The sequence below is a fragment of the Muntiacus reevesi genome, chromosome 7 (genome assembly GCF_963930625.1).
Source record: "Muntiacus reevesi chromosome 7, mMunRee1.1, whole genome shotgun sequence".
Taxonomy (NCBI): domain Eukaryota; kingdom Metazoa; phylum Chordata; class Mammalia; order Artiodactyla; family Cervidae; genus Muntiacus; species Muntiacus reevesi.
The window spans coordinates 67,790,599-67,805,638 of record NC_089255.1 but is presented as its reverse complement, the minus strand read 5'-3'; the positions used below and the strand labels follow the sequence as shown (position 1 = coordinate 67,805,638).

At 37.6% G+C, this 15,040-nt stretch overlaps 1 protein-coding gene and 1 pseudogene across 1 annotated transcript in view; both read left to right on the top strand.

Moving 5' to 3' along the window:
* ARMH4 (armadillo like helical domain containing 4) overlaps nt 1-15,040 on the top strand; it is a 143,441-nt gene that overhangs the window by 26,345 nt on the left and 102,056 nt on the right. The gene's annotated exons all lie outside the window — the stretch shown is intronic.
* LOC136172074 (iron-sulfur cluster assembly enzyme ISCU pseudogene) lies at nt 12,635-13,175 on the top strand (annotated as a pseudogene).

Below are 15,040 nucleotides of genomic sequence, written 5' to 3'. Positions count from 1 at the left end.
GATCATGTTTAGAATGAGTACAAATTTTGGCTTTTCTTCTTGAAAATGCTTTGGATTTAATTTTGCCTCAGTAACAGAGGCAATTTCAGTCATTGATTCCTTGTTACGGTAAGTCACTTTGTCAGCTTGTCCTGAAAGCATCATGCATTCCCTGGCATTTATGCTAGGTCTCTGTTCTTAAGTACTGTGTGCTCTGTAAGCTGGTACAGTAAATTACTCAGCACTCAGATTAGTCAACATATGTCTGCTCTTAATGTTCACACAGCCAGTGGTATTTCAGAAATAGTTAAAATCACAATATTATGATATGTTACCATAAAACTTTGCTGCAAATTCTGCTGTTGAAGAAAGATAGCTAATATTCATTCTTAAGTTTTTTGGTATGCTTTCTTATCATGGTGAATGGTGAAAAGTCGCTCAGTGGTGTCCGACTCTTTGCGACCCCATGGACTGTAGCCTACCAGGCTCTTCCTCCGTGGGATTTTCCAGGCAATAATACTGGAGTGGGTTGCCATTTTCTTCTCCAGGAGATCTTCCCAATGCAGGGATTGAACCCGGGTCTCCAGCATTGTATTTATTGATATAGTCCCAATTAAGTAAACATTGTTACAGAATTGATTCTTCCCATTTTTTTTGTATCTTTGTTGCTCAGCACCAGAAGGTTACACTGCTTGGTAAAACTCACTCTTCGACAATTACAAAATTTCATATAATGATTCATGATGACAAAAGGATTTAGCTTTTTTCATATTCAGAGGTTTTGTTTATTCATTCATTTATGTGTATACTTAAGTATTTCATGATTCAGATAATAATAATAAGTAGATTTTGTATAAATTTTAGGAGAAGAGTTATGATAAATACATAAATAACAGATATACAAGGTAGAAGATGGGAAAAGATCACAGAAAAATTACGAGGGGCTTCTCTGGTGGTTCAGTGGCTAAGACTGCACTCCCAATGCAGGGGGCCTGGGTTTGACCCCTGGTCAGAGAACTAGATCCTACATGCAACTAGAGATCTCACATGCTACAACGAACATGGAAAATCCTGCTTGCTGCAACTAAGATCCGGTGCAGCCAAATAAACAAACAAAAAGCAACCAAACAACTACAAAGGACTGTGAAAGGTAGGAGAGAGAACTTAGCCCTAGCTTAGAGAAATACACAATTGCTGTTTATGCTTGGGAGTTGTATGTGTGTGTGTTTGTGTGTGTATTTGTGTGTGTGTGTATATGTATATACTCATCATTCTTTTGATATTTATAGAAAAGTAAGTGGTAGGAGGTCCAAAAGTGTGGGAAACATTGTAAGAGGTGTTGAATTGTCCTTTATGTATCACACATGCCACACTACCATTCAGTTATTTTATGGGTATATGATCAAGCATATTTCTATAACTTTAGCTTGCTGGTTAAATGAATTCTTTCTTTTTTATTCTCCCAGTTTTATTGGGATATAACTGATATGCAGCACTGTGAAAATTTAAGGTGTACAGGGTGATGACTTGACTTACATATACTGTGAAATGATTACCACAATAAATTTAGTGAACATCCACCATCTTATGTAGATACAAAATAAAACAAAACGTTTTTATCCTTGTGATGAGAACTCTTGGGATTTACTGTTTTAAAAACTTTGATATATATCATGTACTAAGTTGCTTCAATCATGTCCACCTCTTTGTGATCCTGTGTATTGTAGCCCTCCAGGCTCTTCTGTCTGTGGGATTCTCCAGGCAAGAATACTGGAGTGGGTTGCCATTTCCTTCTCCACATATATACTATACAGCAGTGTTAATTATATTAATTATGTTGCACATTACCTCCCTAGTACTTACCTATCTATAACTGGAAGTTTGTATCTTTTGTCAGCCTTCCTTCAGTTTTTCCTCCTCTTATCTCCTGCCTCTGATAACCACAAATCTGATTTCTTTCTCTATGAGTTTGTTTTTAAAGTATAATTGGCTGACATTATGTTAGTTCCTGGTGCACAACATAGTGATTTGATATTTTTATACATTTCAAGATTATCACCATGATAAGCCTAGTTATGTCACCATGCAAAAGATACTTTGTCATTACTGAGATGAATTATTTCTTAAGAATAGTTTTTAGAGGCAGCAATCAGGTACTCAGCCTCAGGCTAACAAATACCTGATTTATAGGAAACAGTGCCAGGTCTGTCCTGAGTAGGTTGTTCTGAGTTCTAGGCAAAAGGATTGGTTTTGAGTGTTTCATCTGGGCTCACACTCCAGGGTTGACAATCCTGTGAGAAGTGGTCCACGCAGGGCTTTCCAGGTGTGGTGGTTTTTGCCGTTGTTAAAGCAAGCATGTAGCTTGGGATCCCAAACACAATAGGATGTGGAGATTTCAAAGACATTTTATATGTTTGCAGAAAATCAAGGTATTTTTAAAAGCATGATTTTTCAGTATGAGGCTAGATGTAATCTTTCTGGTATAATCATTGAGTATTTTATTGCAGCAGAGTATGAATAATTATGAACCTTAACAATGTGTAAAATAATGTGAGCATATTACCAACTGCATTTATCAGGCTATGTTCATAACCATGACCCTGTTTTGGCATCAGACTATTTATTATCATTAAAATGAATACATATCCCCAAAGGAAAAGATGAGAAGGAAAATATAATGCATTGTTTGACTGGCCTTACAAGCTTTTAAAAATTGTTCACACTTGGAAAAATATTAAATTTATCTTAAAACATTTACATTGATTCTGCCTACATTTACCTACTTTTTCTCTTTTTAGCCATTCTTCCTTCTTTTAATTGTTTCACATCTCCAGACAAAACATTCTGTGGAAACTTCGTCTACAAAAATGATGTAAAGAGGGACTTCCCTGGCAGTCCAGGGAGTGTGGGTTTGATCCTTCATTGGGGAACTAAGATCCTGCACAGTGCATGGTGTGGCCAAAACAAACACACACACCAACAAACAAAAAACACTTTTAAACATTATAAAGAATCTTCATGGTTTTATCATGAGAAAGATTCTCCGGGTGGTCAGAGGTCCCCTCACTGCTCTCTCTGGGTTTTCTCAAGGTATCTGTTTCACATGCTCTCTGCATCCTCTTTCCTGTTAATACTCCACCTCGAGCATAGATGAAAACTCTCTCACTTGTTTCAGCTAAAATTAGTAGAAATTTAAAAAATACTTAGCTCAAACCTAAGGGAACACAAAGCAAATAAACCAAGAAAATAAAAGAAACAAAATGCATTAGTCTTAATAGGGTACAAATTTCTCTCTGATCTTACCTTAGCTAAGGAGCTCCCAGGGCTCCCAGCCCTTGACTCATTCCGTGCTCCGAGAAGGTTTTTAATATTTGGTACCCAAAGCTCTAGAACAGTTTTTCAGGCACCTTGCTATGCTTTCTGGCTTCGCACCTCTTGACTTGTTTCCTATTCAGAGGATAACTTCTCGTTCTCTCTTCTCCATCCCTGCCCCCATGTGGAAGAGCCAAGACAAAGATGCAGATTTCCTCAGAGCCCACCACTAAGTAGGGAATCCCCCACCCCACTTAAATATTATCTGTCCTGCTTTCCAAGATGAAGGAGACACCTTCTATCCCTAGACAGTCGACAACCAGACTACCATCATGATTGACACCATGTACATCCCACTCTTTAGAGGAAATCCTATCTCTGTTAAAAGCATGTCATGATTCATGTCTGGGCAATATCACACTGTTGTCACTGTACAAGAAATACACCTGTATAGGGTCATTCTGTCACATCCTATAGCAAATAATATTCAGTACGATGCTGCTCCATAAACAGAGGGCTATGAAGTGAAAAGAAGACAGGAAGGAGAAACAGAAACTGTTCAGCTTAAACTTATCTTTCTTTCTATTTATATTGGAGTATAGTTGATTTACATTGTTGTGTCAATTTCTGGTTTACAGCAAAGTCATGTAGTTATACATATTCATGTATCTATTCTTTTCTAGATTCTTTCTCATATAAGTTATTACAGAATATGGAGTAGAGTTCTCTGTGCTATATACAGTAGGTCCTTGTTGACTGTCTGTTTTATAAATGGTAGCATGTATATATCAATTCCAATCTCCTAATTTATCTCTCCTTTCAACCTTTCCCCTTTGGTAACCATAAATTTGTTTTCTAAGCCTATGAGTCTGTTTCTGTTTGGAAAGTAGCTTCATTTGTAGCATTTTTTAAGGTTCCATGTATAAGTGATATCATATGACATTTGTCTTTCTCTGACTTGCTTCCCTTAGTATGATAATCTCTAGGTCCATCCATATTGCTGCAAATGGCATTATTTCATTCTTTTTTATGGCTGAGTAATATTCCATTGTATGTATGTACCACATCTTCTTTATCCATTCATCTGTTGATAGTCATTTAGGTTGCATCCATGTCTTGGCTATTGCACATAGTGCTGCAGTGAACTTTAGGGTGCATGTATCTTTTTGAATTATGGTTTTCTCTTGATATGGAATTGCTGGATCACATGGTAGCTCTATTTTTAGTTTTTTAAGAAACCTCCGTATTGTTTTCCATAGTGGCCTCATCAACTTAATTTCCCACCAACAGGGTTACCTTTTCTTCACATCCTCTCCAGTGTTGTTTGTAGACTTTTTTTTTTTTTTTTTTAATTTTTTTATTTTTATTTTTCAGTGGGTTTTGTCATACATGTTTGTAGACTTTTTGATGATGGCTGTTCTGGCCAGTGTGAGATGACGTGTCATTGTAGTTTTGGTTTGCATTTCTCTAATAATTAGTGATGTTGAGCAACTCTTCATGTGCTTTTTGGTCATCTGTATGTCTCTTCTTTATGAAGCTTCTCAGACCACACAGCCTTCACTGAAGAATAATACAGATTAGTAAAAAATTAACTCTGATTATGGTCTCAAATGAACATACCTGAGTTTAAGTTTTAGTTTCATCATGAATAAGTATCATGATCTTGATCAAACTGTTTAATTTATTTAGACTTCAGTTTTTCTATCTGTGTAAAGCAGAGATATTGGTGTTCCTGTCTCTTATTTTGAGATTAAAATGAGAACTTGTATGTAGTAAATACATATGTGACAGAGTAAATGCTTAATAAATATGAACATTTTATATCATTTATCAATTAAAATTATATATTGTGATCATGTAATATTATCTATTAATTATTATAATGAAATATTCATATCCTCTGTATGCAACCAATAGGTTAGGGGCCAGGTAGGTAGTGTAAGTGAACAAAGAGGAAAGTGCCTAGGACAGTAGAGAGTGGTGAATGTGTTCTAGTAGAGAGCACATTCCTCTGCTAGGTGCTTCCTCTGATCTAGGTGGATTCTGCTTGTAATTGTTGCCAGAGGAGATTGTAAGTTCGGTGATGCCAGATCTCAGATATTTTCCAAGATAAGCTGAAAATTCCAATTTTGTATGAAATATTCTGATTTCTTTTAAGTGCTGGAAATCAGCTCAGGTATTTACTTATCCTATTTCATTTTTTATTGGTATGCACACCCGAAGTGAATCTCTCTTCCCAGCCATTGATCACCAGTTTGTGCTCTTAACTTAATTCTCCAAACCTCTTTAAGGGCAGGGTCAGAACTTTCTGCCTTGTGTCCTTGATGACTGTAGGTACCTGGTGCTGGGTAAGTGATAATCAGTAATGGAGTATATGGTTTTAGGACCATTATCTTGTTTAATTAATGTGCTTTCTACTTGACTTACTCTGTTGGTGGTAGTTGTTTTAAATTCAGTGCTTATTTTGTATCTGAAGTTGAGCATTTTCTATGTGAACAAAGCAGTGATTCCCAACTACCTTCTGTTGGAAATCTAGTAGGAATTTGCTTAGATTTGTTGCATTCCATTGTGGGGTTGAACATTATTTCATTTTCTTCTTATTGGAATCTGTAGTGATACCTGGACTCAGGTAAGGGGAACTCAATATAAATGATTCTTTTTTAAAATAACTAGTTAATTATTTCGGTCACGTTGGGTCTTTGTTATGGTGTAATGGCTTCTCGTGGAACAGGGGCTTTTCTTGCTGCAACGTGCAGGCTCTAAATTGCATGGGTGCGCTGGCTCTCTAGTCGTGGGCTTAGTTGCCCCGCGGCATGTGGGATCTTAGTTCCCTGACCAGGAATCGAGCCTGCATTCCCTGCATTGCAAGGCGGATTCTTAACTGGACCTGAACCACCACGGAAGCCCCTTAAATGATTCTTTAAGACCACTTTGAGAAGCCAGAGTGGAAGGGAGGGAAAAAACGGTAAGGGGAGAGGAGGGAGATCCTGATCTAAAGAGTGAAAGTGAAAGTCGCTCAGGCGTGTGTCTGACTCTGCCACCCCATGGACTGTAGCCCGCCAGGCTCCTCTGCCCATGGGATTCTCCAGGCAAAAATACTGGAGTGTGTTACCATGCCCTTCTCCAGGGGATCTTTCCCACCCAAGGATTGAACCCAGGTCTCCTGCTTCACAGGTGAATTCTTTACTGTCTGAACCTAGAAATGTTATTAGAGTTAATTTGTACAAAGATCATTTCCCCTCATGGGCCACTCTCATTTGCCACGTGGGGGTGACAAAAGCATGTAGATGGATTTTCCTTAAAAAGTTGATATCATATTCATTTGAAGTGTATGCATAATATAAATTAATAAAAATTATATTGTAGTCCTATGAAGGTGCTATTTTGAAGAGGAAGATAATGAATTAGAGTTGTGTTCAATTTTTTGCAATCACCATATGTTGAGAGCTTATTTTGTTCAAGGCACAATGCTTGATCCTGTGGCTAGGGCACAAAGAAGAGTAAGACAGAATCTCTGGTTTCAAGAAGGTAAATATGCACAGGTATGATAAAACAAACACATTTCCACTAATTAATTTGTAAACCTCATTTTGAATTAGTTGAGTCATATTTTAAAGTTTGAAGTGGAAATCTACTTTCAGAGATATTTTTGCAAAATTAATAATCAACCTAACCAACCCATGATTTATCTTTTGAGTGTATGTGGATTATTATTTAAAAAAATGTTTTTTTATTTTAAAAAATTTTTGGTGGCACTAGGTCTTCGTTGTTGCGTGCGGGCTTTCTCTAGTTGCAGAGAGCAGGAGCTACTGTTTCTTGCGGTGCACAGGCTTCTCATTGCAGTGGCTTCTTCTTGAAATCAGGCTCTAGGTGCATGGGGCTTCTAGGGGCTTCAGTAGTTGCAGTGTGTGGATTTAGTAATTGTGGCTTGCTGGCTCTAGGGTGTGCAGACTTCAGTAGTCGTGGCTCAGGGACTCATTAGCTGTGGCTTGTGAGTTCTAGACTGTGCAGGCGTCAGTAGTTGCAGCACATGGGCTCAGAAGTTGTGGCATGTGGGCTTAGTTGCTCTGCCGCATGTAGAATCCTCCTGGACCAGGGATCAAACCCACGTCAGCTACATTGGCAGGTGGATTCCCATCCCTGTGCCAAGTTCCTATGTGGATTATTATGCATAAGTTTTGTATATGTTTGCTTAAAGTAAATATTTCTTTACTAAATTACTGCAGGGAAAGGTTTTATTTTGGATGGCTCAGTTTATAGATACAATAATATTAAAGGTTTTCTGTTTCTCTTTACAGCACCCTTGATAAATAGAACAATATTGCTCTAGTCTCACTTTCCAAAGGGAAATACATAAGAGTCTGTCATCTGAATCTAAAACGAGTTGTTTAATGAATAGAAGCTAGATTTAAGAACTTACACAACTTGTTTCAGTGCTTTCTCTATTAAGATAACTCAATTTAATTAGGGGAAGGATTTATACAAGATAATAGAGAACACCAATTATATGGGGTCAAGGCTGAAAAGGGTTTATGTACTGACCAGTAAATGTGAGGTTAATTATGTAGACTGATCTTTTTAGCTTGCTAACCAGATATAGGAGATGACATCATCAAGAGCAGAATCCTCTAAAGAAAGTAATGTTAAATTAAATAAGAAAATATTTAAACATCTTTATGAAATATGGGTTGAATCCAAAATATCTATCAAGGGGGTATTTGAAGTGCACAAATTATCTTGTCTCAAACAAGATATAAGATATAAAAGATATAAATTTTTTTCTTGTATGTACCTTTTAAATATTGTGAAAGTTAGAATGGAGGAAATTACTAATGATTATGTTCACTATTACAGAGTTAATGGAAAGTTTGAACTTTAGTAAAATGTTTTCAAGAAATTTGTATAGATTAATATGGGAGGTTTAAAAAAATCACTGTGAGGGGATTTTAAAAAGAAAGAATTAAAGCAGTTAACAGAAACATTTAAAGCAGAATGTTTAATAAGCAATAACATTTGAGATTTTATCTAATTTAAAAATGCACTGCAAATTACAGATGCTCTTATGAGTGAAATCTGGAATTTGAAAATGGTATTTGAAAAGTCTATAAACTCTCATTTAACTTACTAGACTTACTTTAAATGTAGATTATATGGATACTTTTGGAAACTCACTGTTTGGATTTCAGTTTCTGATGAAGACTGACAGACCCAGCCATAGCAAAATGACTAGGTCTTGCATAAAACACACACTTTAGTTCGTTAGTGACATTGCAATCAGAAAAAAATCTTCAAGGATTGTACTTTTTAGCTCAATCCATCCCAAAGTGAGCTGAAACCTAGCAAGTGGACTGTAAGGAGTAAGCAAATGAGAAAGGGAAAGGAACTCTAGGACAATAGTAACACCAGGAGTCAGCATCTGGACTTGTAGCAGGAAGAGGAACCCAGGCTGAAATTCCCACATTAAGGCTGTGTCTTTAAGAGAGGAATAAAGCAGTTCCAGGTTTGTGTCATAACCTGAATCCCTACAGAAGCAGAGGTAAGTCTTCGCTGGAGAAGAGCATGCCCAGTTGAAGTGCATTGTTTACCCACAGATTAAAATCAAGCAAATATAGTCTCATAATAAAAGATCAATAAACTGTCAAGGAAAAAAACAGCCATGACTGAGAGTCAGCAGAAAAGTCAAATAATTGATTGACCAACTCCTTATCCAGGACCTTAGGTACTAAAATGATCAGAATAGAGTATGAAATAACCATGTATAGAAAGATTAAAAGAAAGAAAAGATGAAATCACAGAAATTGTCAATAATAAGAGACTGACAAAAATGACCCAGCAGATTTTTTTTTTTAAAGAACAAATAAAGCATTTAGAAATAAAAATAAAATTGTTAGGGGAAAACTCTTTGATAATTAAATGGTTAAATATGCAATAAGAGAGTTAGTGAATAGGAAGATCAGTTTGAAGACATTACAAACAGTGTAGTACCAAGAGACAGCAAATGAGACGAGGGAAAAGCCCAGAAAAAGTGGGACACATAGCGGAACAAATTCAAATATGTCAGTAATGACAATAAATACAAGGGAACTAAATATGGTGTTAGCTGTGGGATTTTTATAAATTAAATGTCTTTTATCAGGTTGAGAAAGTTTCTGCCTTTTCCTAGTTTGCTGAGACTTCTGTTTTTGTTTGTTTTTGGCCATTAATGGATATTGGATTTTATCAAGTGCTTTTTCTGAATCTGTGTTTCTGTACCTATTGAGATGATGATACGGTTTTTCTGTTAATATGCTGAGTTATACTGATTGATTTTTGAATGCTAAGACAACTTTGTATTTTGGGGATAAGCCCAACTGTATCATTTTTTTAATGCATTGGTTTCAATTTGCTAAAGTTTTCAAACAAAATAGAATTTAAGACAAAATGCATGACATAAAAAAATACTGTACCAAACTATTAGAGAATACACAATACCTTAAAGCACATGGTAAATATTTACAGAAACTGATCATGTGCTAGACCATAAAGCCATCTTGACAAATTTCAAGAATTGATACCATGCAGGCCAATTCTCTGATGTCTGCTCAATTTAGACATTTAAAATAAAAAGATAAATTGTCCCATACCTTTGAAAATTTAAAAAAATACTTCTAAATAATTTATGTATCATTAATAGTATAAAATAAGAGTAATTAAAAGTGAATCCTAGTGAAATATTATTTCAAAACTTGTAAGATGAAGATAAATGGATATTTAAAGGGAAATAGTCTTTATGAAGTAGGAAATGGCAACCCACTCCAGTATTCTTTTTTTTTAAATCTATTTATTTATTTGGCTGCCCTGAGTCTTAGCTGTGGAATGTGTACTCTTGATTGCGGCATGTGGGATTGAACACAGGCCCCTTGCAGTGTCTTTGCTGCTGGACCGCCAGGGAAGTCCCGCACTCCAGCGTTCTTGCCTGGAGAATCCCATGGACAGAGGAGCCTGGAAGGCTGCAGATCATGGGGTCTCAAAGAGTCAGACACAACTGAAATGATTTCGCATAGCACATTTAGCCTTTAAAGCTTCTATTAGAAAAGAAGAAGGTCTGAGAATTAATGTCCCAGGCAGCCTCCACCTTAAGCTATAAAGACAAAAGAACCCCAAAGAAAATAGAAGGAATGAAGTAATAAAAATAAGACTTATTTTCCTTTTCCGTTTCACTGATCCATGACAGCTTGACTAAGATTTTGTAAAATTTGTATGGAAGAACAAGGGTTCAGGAGATAATTGCCAGTCAGTGCACTGCTAAAGAAAAGGATTAGAGGAGAGGGACACTTGCTCTATCAGATATTAGGACTTATAAAACTCTTACTATATCTTTATATATTTAGGCAATGTGGTCATGGACAAGGATAATTAATATAACTAGTGGAACAGAATAGAGAGCCTTGAAACAGACACACTCCTATAGGGGTTCTTGATATAGGAGAGAGAAGGCTTTACAGATCAGTGGGGAGAGCATTTTTTTTTCCTCATAAAAGTTCTGGGACAATTGGTTGTCCATATAGAAAAAATTAAATCAGAGTGAATATAACCTGATATACAGAAACTGTTCCATATGGTCTAAAACTGATGTGAAACATGAAGTTCAAAAACTTGAGAAAAATTATAGAATATCTCACTGCAGTAATGATACAGAAGGATTTTTTAAAGTCATGCACAAAAATTGCTCACCATGAGGAAAAATGTTGATAAATTCAGCTGAAACTGAAAACTTTTATAAGAAGTTAACTAGAAGGGCAGTGAATGTATAACTTCTAAAACTGGGGAAGGATGGGAATTCCCTGGCGGTCCAGTGGTTAAGGCACTTGTCTTTCACTGCTGTGGGTATGGGTTCAGTCTCTGGGGGGGAACTAAGATCCCACAAACCACGTGGCCAAAACAAAAACTAGGGTAGGTATTTGTAATACATATAATTTTGTAATACATATAACTGATAAAGGATTGTGTCTAGAATAGTGAGAGCTCCAAAAAATCAATAGGGAAATGACAGACAACCCAAAAGAAGGAGCAAACGTGATTAGACTGAGATACACAAACTTATGATAAAATACAACCTCAGAAATAATTTAATTACAAAAATGCAAATTACCTCTACAGTGACATACCATTTTATACACACTGGATTTAAAAAAAAAGTGTGACAATAACAAAGGTTGGTGAGGATGTGGAGCTAAGGAAATATATCTAGACATTATTTAGAATGTTGAACACTTCTGTTCCTTTGACCAAGCATGTCTACTTTTAGGAACATGCCCTAAGGAAACCTTTGAATAGATCTGTTAGAGATCACATATGAATGTTCATAATAGTACTATACATAACAGCAAAAAACTGGCAACAAGTAAATAACTCAAAAGTTTATTCACATAAGGCTAAATAAATAGTGCTAAGTTGCTTCGGTTGTGTCCGACTCTGTGTGACCCCATAGATGGCAGCCCACCAGGCTCCTCTGTCCCTGGGATTCTCCAGGCAAGAACACTGGAGTGGGTTGTCATTTCCTTCTCCAATGCATGCATGCATGCTAAGTCACTTCAGTCGTGTCCAACTCTCTGTGACCCTGTGGACGGCAGCCCACCAGGCTCCTCTGTCCATGGGATTCTCTAGGCAAGAATACTGGAGTGGGTTGCCATTTCCTTCTCCAATAAATAGTGACGTGCTTGCAAAATGGAATACCATAAATTGGTGAAATTTACAAACTGGTATTTTGTTAGGCATGTGAAACTTAAAATCATAATTTTGAGTGGAAAAAGAGATCCTGAAATAAAACATTCAGTAATTTTTTTCTCCATTACATGCTTCTTATTTTTCCAAAACATTTAAAAAAATTGATTTACAGTGTTTCAGGTGTATGGCAAAGTAACTCATCATTCAGTAATTTTTATAACATTCAGGGGAAGTAGGTGGTTAAGATGATAGAGGAATATGCAGATAGATGCCACAGTATTAGTAATATTCCAGTTTTTTTTTTTTAGGTGAATGTGAGTTCTCTGGGATTTATTTCATTATTAAGCTTAACAGCATAAATATGATTTATATTCTCTTGTATATATCTAATATTATATGATAAAAATGTGAAAACAGTTGGCAGAAATGTTTACGTTTTAAGAAATGTAATGAAATTCTATAAAGTCTAAGTCAGCTTAACATTGTGAGCTGCTGAATTTTGTGGTCATTATTTCAGTAGTTTCTGGGGTTCTTCAACCCCTTCCAATCCCAGGGAGCCATCTGCTGGAGAGTTGCTTCAACTCCTTAAAACAAGATTCATTTTCTTTTCTGGCTCTTAAGTTTTGCACCCAATCTGATGCCCAAATTAAAAATCATTTGGAGGCAGGCGCAAGCCCGCAAGACGGCAGCGGCTGGAGCGGGCCGGCTGAGGCGGGCGGCGTCGGCCGTGTTGCCCCGGGTCCCGCGCCTGCCCACCCGCGAGCTGTCAGCTCGCCCTCGCTCTGTCACAAGAAGGTTGTTGATCTTTATGAAAATCCCTGAAACGTGGGGCCCCTTGACAGGACATCTAAAAATGCTGGATTGGTGGGGGCTTCAGCGTGTGGTGACGTCAAGAATTACAGATTCATGTGGATGAAAAGGGGAAGATTGTGGATGCCAGGTTTAAAACATCTGGCTGTGGTTCTGCCATTGCCTCCAGCTCATTAGCCAGCGAATGGATAAAGGGGAAGACGGTGGAGGAAGCCTTGACCATCAAAAACACAGATCTCCCCGAGGAGCCGTGCCTCCCGCCTGTGACACCGCACTGCTCCATGCTGGCTGAAGATGCCATCCAGGCCGCCCTGGCTGATTACAGACTGAAAACAGAACCCGAAACAGAAGAGGCCGAGAAGAAATGAGCCCCTGGTGATGCCTCGAAGGTCCCACAGGCTGCCCGCCCCCAGCCATGCAGACACAAAGGTGTTCAGAAGTCCTCGCACTACAGTAAATGCGCTCTGATATCGTGCATGTGCTACTCAGGTTGTGACTCGACCTCAAGCAAAATACACAGCCTAGTTGTTCCGATCCCTGAGGTTTGTTGCAGCTCACTTTGCTTGCCTTAACCTTGTGTGTGTCTATTTCAATTTGTGTGTATGACCCCCAAACTGAAGTCAATAGTGAAGTCTCTGTTGATTTGGGTAGTTGTGAAGTGCGCAGTATCTAATTTTACCTGTATCTTTTGGGGGAAGATTACCAGTAGAACGCTTTGGTAAGATTATTTGGTAGGACTGAATAATAAGTATTATACAAGTATTTATGTGCAAGTATTATAGATAAAACAGATTTTGCATCTATATAATAAAGGAATGTTGTAAGACAAAATAAATAAATTGGAAAATAAAAATAAAATGAAAAATTAAAGCAATACCATCCCTAGTGCTTTAGTTGCTCTTTATGTGTGGAAACCATTCTGCTACAGTGGCTTTTGATTATATTGTATAGGGGCTCCCAGGAAAACACATGCCAACAAGCATTTCTTCTTTTAAAAGTCTGGCACTGGGATCTGTCAGAGTCATTCCTTTTATAGGGGAAATGAGAGAAAGATTCATATATGCTTAGTTTCCACCCAGAGAATTCACCCTGTTTCTTTTCATTGTATCCTTCATCTTCACATGCCCTAATTTATGTGGCTTAGTTTTGAGTTTAAACTTTGTAAAGAGAAAAAGAGGTTTGACTCTTAAACCTAATGAATAAATAGGCAAAAGACAAGGATTCAAATTAATCACTGCTGTTCCAAAGAGTGTTAGTCGCTCAGTTGTTTCTGACTCTTTGCAACCCCGTGGACTGCAACCCACCAGGCTTCTCTGCCAATGAAATTCTCCAGGCAAGAGTACTGGAGTTGGTAGCCATTCCCTTCTCCAGGGGATCTTCTCAACTTTGGCTGTCAGATGCGAGGAGCCAACTCATTGGAAAAGACCCTGATTCTGGGAAAGATTGAAGGCAAAAGGAGAAAAGGATGGCAGAGGGTGAGATGGTTAGATAGCATCACCGACTCAATGAACATGAATTTGAGCAGACTCTGGGAGATAATGAAGAACAGGGAAACCTGGTGTGTTGCAGTCCATGGGGTTGCAAAGAGTTGGATGTGACTTAGCAATTGAAAAATAACAACAATTCCAAAGAGAAAGTTCAGGCAGGTGCCTATTCTTACTGTAAGTCAAGGATAGCCAGGTCATGTTGGGGAACAAGTGTTACTGGTGGGGTTCTTCCTACTCCTATTATTGGGATGACACATTCTCAACCAAGGGTTCCCTTGGACTCATCAGTAATACTCTGGAGATGCTAGCTATGTCTCTATCTTCTGGGGCTCTAAAATTGTCTAAATTGTGATACAAATGGAATGAGAGAACTGGAGCGTCTTTGGTGGGAACTGCTTATTAAATGGCAACTGGACCTTGCAGTAGAATCAGATTACTCAGGCCAGGACCACAGGAGAAACTTTCTCCAATATCTTCTATTGATTTTGTTGGGGGAATCATGGCCCTGGCCCTGAAAGGAATGAAAACTGTTAGTTTTGGTAACCAGAGGTAGAAATGTTTGCAATAAATACAGAAAAGAGTCCTGACCTAGAGAGTCAAAAATTTGGGGTTTCACAAACTCGTTTGAGGCTCTTCTGTGATATTTGAACACCCCAAGGCAGTATATCACCAGTAAAGTAGATTGTAAGTAATACAGAATTTATAAAACTTGCTCTGCTTAGTCAAGGATGTACGTTTGGAGGATA